This window comes from Malaya genurostris, chromosome 2 (genome assembly GCF_030247185.1).
Source record: "Malaya genurostris strain Urasoe2022 chromosome 2, Malgen_1.1, whole genome shotgun sequence".
Classification (NCBI taxonomy): Eukaryota; Metazoa; Arthropoda; class Insecta; order Diptera; family Culicidae; genus Malaya; species Malaya genurostris.
Genome location: NC_080571.1, coordinates 228,236,130 through 228,243,930, shown reverse-complemented (window position 1 = coordinate 228,243,930; position 7,801 = coordinate 228,236,130).

Here is a 7,801-nt window from a genome sequence, read left to right as displayed (position 1 = left end):
TCTGAGCACCATTTGTACACCATTTTTAGACGTTGTTCTGCTAAAAGTCTACGCATTTCAAAACAAACTAATGAAAACGAATAAACAACTGCACAAGTGATTACAGAAGAATATAAACAATAGGACGCAGCCATAAAAATTGACAGATTCTGAACCATTGCGAAATGGCAGCGGTTTTTGGTTGCGTCCATACTTTCTGGGACAGTCTATATGAAAACGTTTCACTATGAACCTTCGGCACTTAATGAAATTTCTCATAATAATATTAATAATGATATTTCTTATTAAAATCTTGAAAATCCGATTGAAAATAATGTAGGGAATTTTGATCCCTGGAGAAATGCGAACCATTAGTCTTATCTGTCATTATCGGATCTTATTTTTTCATTAGCCGAGCCGATGAGATGTATTTTGTGTTCTATGCGATATTCAAGTGGTTTTGGAGCTTCCAAAAGTGTGTTTGTGCTTTTAAAACTAAATTGGCTATTTAACATTGTTGCTTAAAATCAAACAGGTGGATACGAGGGTTGTTGGTTTATTTTTATTTAAAAGCCATTTTTATTCAGGCCTATTTGCGTACAAGCTTTACGTGGCCGATTGAGCCGATTTTTTAAATAAAATTTTTTTTGTATTCGATCTCGTTGTCACCCTTTTTCTAGGAGGAGAGGAGCTTCCATTTCCCTCCTGCGAGGGTTGAGGGGCACTTTGTTCGTGGTTCGTCTCTTCGTCAATTGACGCATCGGTGGCATTGTTGATTTCCGTCTTCTTTTTGTTTTCCTTGTTATTCGCAGTCTTGATCTCGTTGTTAGTTACTGTAGAAGCGCCTTGTTGTACATTGGTTGTAGTTGCTGTTTGGTTAGATGGTGAAGGTGTTTTTGAAACAGTAGCACTGCATTTACTAGATTCCGTTGTTGAGCGGTTGTTCTTGTTTTTGTTTTTTTTATTCAATAACATATATTAAGGCACACTGCGTTAAGCTATAAGATGCCGAGGGCATTTTCATACTACTTAAAATTAGAGTATCTTCACTTTCATGATCCAACTAGTCATCGGTGGAGGCTGGTCGGTTGGTGATGTTGGTTCCTGGTGACGTTGGTATGAATCGATTGTCGTGTGGGTCCGCAGGAAACACCCCTGGGCAACGAGAACCCGGCGGGTGGCCCGCATGTTGATCGTCGACTGGGGCGGCCCTCCGGGGTGGTGAATTTTGTGGAAAAGAAGGAGTGAAACAGAGAGAAATAAATGTTGTTGAAAAAAGGGGTTAGAAAGCGAAATTACTTAGGTCAGCGAAAAGATCTAATTAGTTTACGTCGAGATAGTGAAGAGACGAAAGAAGGGGGAGCTTGTTTTTGTTTGTTTTGTTTGTTTTCGCAGTTTCAGTGTAAGGTTTGCCGTAGTGTGCAGGTTGTTCACAAAACTGACATGTAACCAGTTGATTTTCATACGTAATCAGCGTTTTACACGGATGTATTCCATTTTGACCACAAACGATGTAAGATGGAATTGCTTTACGTAGTTGCATACGTACCACTCGCACGCCATCCCGGATACCGGGGAAAAAAATCCGCCATACTTCCCTTTCGATGGAAAGAACTTCACCGTACTGCGACATGTTTTCCCGAACATACCCATCGCTGGTCTGCGGGGAAGGTCATGCACGCGTACTTCTATTGCATTGTCCACCATGTACACAGGGATTTTATATTTAAAATTGTCATGATCAACACTATGCACCTCGTTGTTAACCGAATCGAATGCAATTGCATCTTTTTCACGTTTGAACATAACGTACACACAGTTAGACGCCTTGTTGAATTGAATTTCATTTACATTATAAGCGTCTAGGTGCATTCGTTCTTCAAGTAAGATTTCAATTTCATTTGCTGCTGGTTGAAATCAATACAAATTGAATTTCGTCTTGTAGGCCAAGTTTCAGGCCGTTTGTTAAATCGTATTTGCCCATTTCGTACACTTTATTGTTCACTACACTGTATTGTCTTTGTTTCTGTTGTCTCGACCGTAAACGATTTGCGACTGTGTCTGATTAGATGTATTTAGCCTGAAAATGATAACAGTTTCTAACTTGATCGGGAATGATTTTATTGTACATTCCCCTAGATGATCAATACACTTTTGTATACGCTTGAATAAATTTGCATTACATTTTTTCCACTCTTCTTGTGGTACCCCCCAAAACATGGTTTTTGAACGCTTCAATAGAAGTCGTTAGGTGCCAAGTCAGGACTATACGGCGGACGACGTTCTGGGTTCTCAAATATTCGGTTGTTTGAGCCGATGAAGAATGATTTTGCGTCTTGCGTTTGTTTTTTTATATATCATTTATTTTACCCCGAATTTAACCATTTTGGAGCGTTTGTTTTACTTATTTCACGAAAAACTTCTGGCAAACAAATAGTGGTATACCAATCAGAATTGACGGTCTTACGATGTTCTAAAGCAAAGGTAGCGATGTGTCCGTTTATACCAAAAAAAACTGAAGCACGGAAGTAACAAATTATTTTACAAAAAACAAATAGAAAGAAAACATTAATAGGCTGCCATAATTTAACGGTTAATTGAATATTAATAAGTGTACTTAATCTTGTAATGGCTTTTTTCTCCTGAGCTAGTTTCAGATGACCCAAATGGACGCATTCCTGCCAAGAACGAGAAGGTTTGCGCCAGGTCAGCGTTAACCATTTTAACCATTTTCAACTTTGTTTTTTTATTTTTCCTAGACTTTGGTAAAATTTGGATATTTTTACAAAAGAAAATCATATCCATGAAATATTTATTTTTATGTATTACAATTTATATTGAAATAATAAATGATTATCGTGTGGAAAACAAGATTTCTCCCTAAATGTATTTTTCATGTCACTAAATAGTTTTTTATGCGAAATAACATAACTGCCTAAAATGTGAGGAATGTTGTGTCAAAAATTAACGAATAGAAATTTTAACGCATGTACTAACGTCATATACAGTATAAAATTAATATACAGTTTATTTCATGCTTAAAACTTTGAAGTGAATAATAATGAATAATAATGAATGATGCGAAGCGAACAGGGTCAAAACTAAATAAAATGGAGGTTAAATCTGGGGCACAAAAAACGACAATAATAAAAATACACTAAATCGCACTGGATGACCGGAATGGGACAGTGCGCGAACTTACCATAGTTGGGCAAGATTCTACAGATGAGGAAGTTATCCTGCCGCTGGATCCCAAAGCAAAGCAAAGTCTTGGCAAAACATTCCTTTTGTGGAATTTAGCCTTTCTGTTTCAACAGACTTCGCAGCCGATTCTTAGCGTACAGAATCATTGCATGGCTAGTAGTACGATCCTACTGACATTATGAATCCTTCCAGGTCAGGGCTCGAACATATGACAACTGGCTTGTAAGACCAGCGCCGTATGCATTGAACCGCTGGATCCCGCACATACTTATTCAGGACTAAAAAAACGAACGCAAGTGTACTTTGAATACATGTTTGGATGGATTCATTATTATACGCTAGAGAACATAATGATTACTCGACAATGGACTGAAGTCATGCTCGAAAGCGGCAGAAGTGTATGGAAGGCGCGGGTGTATGGGGTTTCTGGGATTGTTATAGTATACTTTTGGAGGATTACCTCAATGCAAGTATTAACGTGTAGGGATGTCCGATACCGAGTCGATACTTGGTGGGATCGATACTTTCTTTCAAGAATCGGGTATTTTTTGTATCGATATCACATCATAGCGATACTGTTAGTATCGATACTTTTAGTCTCGATACTTACAGTATCGCAACAGATTCCAAAGTCAATTTCCATTACGACGCAATATTTTTTGTTTGTTTCAATTGTAGGGGTATTAACCAGAAAAAAATCATAAGCCTGTGTACGGGTTTGGGAATCGAACCCAGGTGGGCTGCGTGAAAGGTATTGACTACACCTGCGTGAAAGGTATAGATTATACCCGTCCCCAATGGAACATTTTTTTTCTTCGACGAAGCGCCAGGCTCGTGCATGGATTGGTATGACGTGTATTAGCCGTCATTGAAACTCGTTCTCGACAATCTCGCTTCGTCCCTCGAGTGCACTGAAAGAGAGTTCAATGAGAGCAAACCACGCACATAAGGGCTATACTCAGTTCGTTTTCACATATCATCCAAGTCGGTCGATATAACAAAACCGCTGACGATCGAGACGGAAGAAACCAAGTACAGTATTGTGTAGTGAACAATAGAACGACCTCGAAATGAGTGAACCAAACGAACAAAAGATACCGCCGACACGGAAGAATACAATTGTTGTTGACTTCAAGCAGTGCAAAATTCGACCTTCGATATGAGAACTTGAAGGTTTGCTTAAGGAGCAAATGCATCTTGACATTAAACGTGTGCATTTACTTCAATGCAATAAGACGAATAATGTTGTTTACATCCAGTTTTATAAAGAGTTGGATGCAATTCAATAACAATAACAATGTGCACTATGTGAAGCACGAGAACATTAAGTACAACATTCCGGTATATATGGAAGATAGTGCTATAGAAGTGCGTGTGTATGCTTTTCCCTCAAGCGTCACCGATTCTTATATGCGAAAAACTATGTCCCAATACGGAGAGATTCTCTCTATCGAAAAAGAAAAGTGGAAGAACTCCCCGGTATTCTAAATGGCGTAAGTTTGTTACGCATGCGCTTGAAGAGGCCTATACATTCTTATGTCAGATGGCCACATGTCAATATTGCCAAAAAGCTGTTCACTACGGTAAGTCATGTGATAAACTGGACAAGGAGACAACCACACCAAAGGACAACGGTGCTTCCTTCACACCAACCCCAAGCAACCCCAGTACAGTTGTGACAGCCACCAACAACAATGAAGCATCCCCTGCAACGAAACTATCAGTATCCCCTATAGAACGAAGTACACCAGCTACAGTTAACAACTTACCCTCCAACCAACCAGCAACTTCAACCAAACAAGGCGCATCTACAGCAACTCTCAACGAGCCCAAGACTACGATCAACAAGAAAAACGAAAAGAAAACGGAAATCACACACAACACCGACGATCTCGCGTCTAGCAGTTCAATTTGAACCGCTAGCTTAGCATATATTTTGCACAAACCAACAAAATCCCTAAATACTCAATAGGAATAGGCTTTTAGTGTAGTATCCGTGTATCGACATAAGGCTACAAATGAAAATTTTTGAGAAAATAGGTGAAATGTGGAATCATCATGGCTCCAACACAAAGTGGCTTGCGGAAATTCTTTGACGTGGACCAAAACTCATGAAAGGCGAAGTGCAATCTATGTGACAAGAAATATACGTATACTGGTGACACAACAAATTTCTTTCTGTGCTTCATAAAATAACGTCACAGTCGACAATTTTATTTTATTTCGAAATAGTTGCTGCGCAAGTATCAATTGATACTTACAGGTATCGATACTTTATTGCCTTCTGATACCTTGTATCGATACCCAAAATTTCGGTATCCCGATACCCTAGGTATCGATACTTTGCCTTCCGAGTACCATCCCTACCAGTTACTTGCCCATCCACCTGATGTTGGCCTCCTGATTTGGCCTTTTCGAAATATTAACTGTTCTCAAACCTCAAGGCATCTCAGGGAAAACGATGAGAGTTTATAGCCAGAGTAAGTTTGTATGGCCATCAACGGATATGACCTACAAATTTACGAAAAGAAGAAATGTAACACAATAATCTTCTCTCGGTCACAGTTACAAATTTAATTTAAATACTTAATAATGATAGTTCCAGTGTCTGTTGAAAACAGCGATAAAAGGCACACCTAAAATTATGTATCTTAGGGCTCCTTCTGAAACGAAATCCTTGGTACGGGCCTGTATAGCTCCCAAATTATCACACTTTTGAGATATGGCGTAATCTAGCGCATTTGAGTAATTAGCGCATTTGCGGTACAGAGAGGACAAGTTTCATACCAAAACAGCCTTCATTATACATGTAAACATTGCGGTACACAAGTTCCACCTGGTAGAGTGATTCCTTTTAAATGATTTCCCCATAATTTATGTTTTGCACAGAAACTGATTCGGGATCACAACCTTTTTTATCTTTACGCGTAATTCAACTTTACGATAAAGCAATACTATTTTTTCATGTTTTTTTTTCAATGCGCTCCCTGAGTTTTCAATTAAGTACATATGTTCACTAGAAAATACAATACTTGGTCTAATCTTTGTCGATTCTTGTTTTGTTTTATCAGAAAGAAAAACGATGTTCGCAAAAAAAAAATCCTGAGTAAGGAAAATGGGCGTCGATGTAAGGAAGATGCGACTGAAAATCTTAAAAGCGATCGCCGTTCGAACGAAAAGCAAGAAAAAAAATATTGCCAATAATAAGTTATTCCGTCTGACGGTGACTTGAAAATAAACAAACCGGTGCCAAAACAAACGCCAAACAATTTGTTTTCTACATTTCTTGCGCCGGCCTCCGCTGGGCGGGGAGTTGTTTAGTGTACGTACGTAATAGGTACATAGTTGTTCAAAATCATGGTAAAGTGCTGCCTTTTTTCCTCGCTCTATCTATCTCTCTTTAGCTAATAAGATTTCCTGTATGCAATAGAAAATCCATGCACACTTATCGTATAGCTTGTTGATGTTTTTCACGTAACATTTTTTTTTGCACGTCTATCGTCATCGAAAAGTTCTCATGTAGGCACAGGAGAAAAAAAAACATCGAATGCCGATCGTTTTCGAATAGCCAACGAGTTGTGAGTGTTAAAAATAAATTTAAACACATCTTCGAGTGGTGATTGCTTACGTTGACCGACTCTTGGCAATTTTCTCACCCTGTTCGAGTTTTTCCCAACACCGAATATAGACGTTTGCACGGTAAAAAAGTACCACATACATCAAAGGTCACATTGGGAGAGTCGGTTGCCATAGGAAAACTCCAAGCAGAGATAAAGAGTTATCATATAAAAATTTCGCACAATAACCGGAAGTTGGTCGCACAATAACCGGAAGTAGGTCTCCTGATCAGGTTGTATCAAACAACGATATTGTCCGTAATGGAATATGGATGCTTCTGCTTTCGATCCGCCGTGTACACCCATTTCATTAAACTGGAAAGAATTTAGTATCGTTGTTTGCGTATTGCCCTAGGTTGCAAGCAGTCGACTCATACGATGAGTCTCGAAGTGCTCGCGGGCGTCTTACCATTGAAAAATCGATTCTGGGATCTCTCATATCGATTGCTAATCCGATGCGACATCTTGAATCCGATGGTGATTGAAAACTTCGAAAGGCTTGTCGAGCTCAATTCTCAGACCCGTTTTATGTCCTTGTATTTTGATTACATGGCTCAGAATATTAATCCTTCTTCGTTTGTTACCAACCGTGTTCATTTCTTGGATACTTCTGATTCTACTGTGTTTTTCGACACATCCATGAGAGAAGAGATTCGTGGAATTCCGGATCACATACGCTATTAAGTGGCCCCTAATATCTTTCATAATAAATTTAGAACAGTCAACTGTGAAAAGGTGTTTTACACTGACGGATCAAACATCAACTGGTCCACAGGCTTCGGCATCTACAATCAGAACATCACCGCTTCGTACAAACTCAGTGATCCGGCTTCAGTTTACGTCGCAGAGTTAGCTGCTATTCAGTACACCCTCGAGATCATGGATACTTGCCCAAAGACCATTACTTCATTGTCGATGACAGTCTAAGCTCAATAGAAGCTCTCCGGGCAATGAAGCCAGGAAAGTATCTTCCATATTTCCTGGGGAAAATACGGGAACAC